This window comes from Sesamum indicum, unplaced genomic scaffold (genome assembly GCF_000512975.1).
Source record: "Sesamum indicum cultivar Zhongzhi No. 13 unplaced genomic scaffold, S_indicum_v1.0 scaffold00057, whole genome shotgun sequence".
In the NCBI taxonomy this organism is placed as follows: domain Eukaryota; kingdom Viridiplantae; phylum Streptophyta; class Magnoliopsida; order Lamiales; family Pedaliaceae; genus Sesamum; species Sesamum indicum.
Window position 1 is genome coordinate 1,419,335 of NW_011628041.1, and position 1,092 is coordinate 1,420,426.

Consider the following 1,092-nt stretch of genomic DNA (forward strand, 5'->3'; position numbering starts at 1 on the left):
CATTATTCACCCCGCTTTTAATTTTTTAGACCCAGATGCGCCCCATTAGGATTGGATCCTGCCAAGTCCGGATTTAATTATTACCTCTAATTGTACCGAATGGACACCTATAATGCATGGATATTTCAAAAAATACTCGATGCAGTGTCGGACATAGCTCGGGCACGTGTCGAACATGGCAACAAAGTGTCCAAAATTTTTAAAAAAAAATAGGAATACGGCATCGGACAAAGCCATAGACACGGCTGTTGGCGTGTTCGACATGTTTTGAATTTTTTTATAATTTTAAAATTTTTTTGGTTATCTTTTAAAAAAAAGAATTTTTGGCTTAATAAAAAGAACAGGAATCAATTCATTCGTCTTAAACAAAAAGTATTAGGATGAAATTACTACAAATACGAGATATTCAAGACAATTTAACTAATTTAAATTATTAGAAATTTTTCATTGTCTTCTTTTAAAAATAAACTGATTATGTATATTTTTTAAGTCGCATTTAATTAAAAATGTAGATGTAAAATATGCTTATTTTATATTTTATCTTAATATTATATTGGATATTTTAATTTTATGAGAAATTGAGGATATATATAATAAAAATATATATTATATATAGTTGTGTCAATGCCGTGTCGTCCTAATTTTTTCAAATTTTTCGTGTCCCCGTGTCTATGTCGTATCTGCAATCTGTCTGTGTCCATATATCATAGAAAGCCACCATGTTATAGAATTATGAGTTTTATTTTTGGACAAAATGCATAAAATCAGGTCTGCAAAAAAAACCCTTCTGTTATGATAATATGTTAAAAGTTTCTTTGTATTTTGTAAAACTCAACTCAATCACCCCCTCTCCGTTAAATCCAACTAACGGTGTTAATTTTTTAAAAAATGACCATTATACCCTTACTTAATATATATTATTTTTATATAAATAACCATTGGATCTTTTTTGATCAAATATTGATCGTTACTTCTAATCAATTAATCTCAACCATTAGATTTAAAAAAAATAAAAGGTCTGGATTCAACAAATTATTTAACTTATATTATATATAAATAATTTAAAATTTTAAAAATATATTATTATTATAT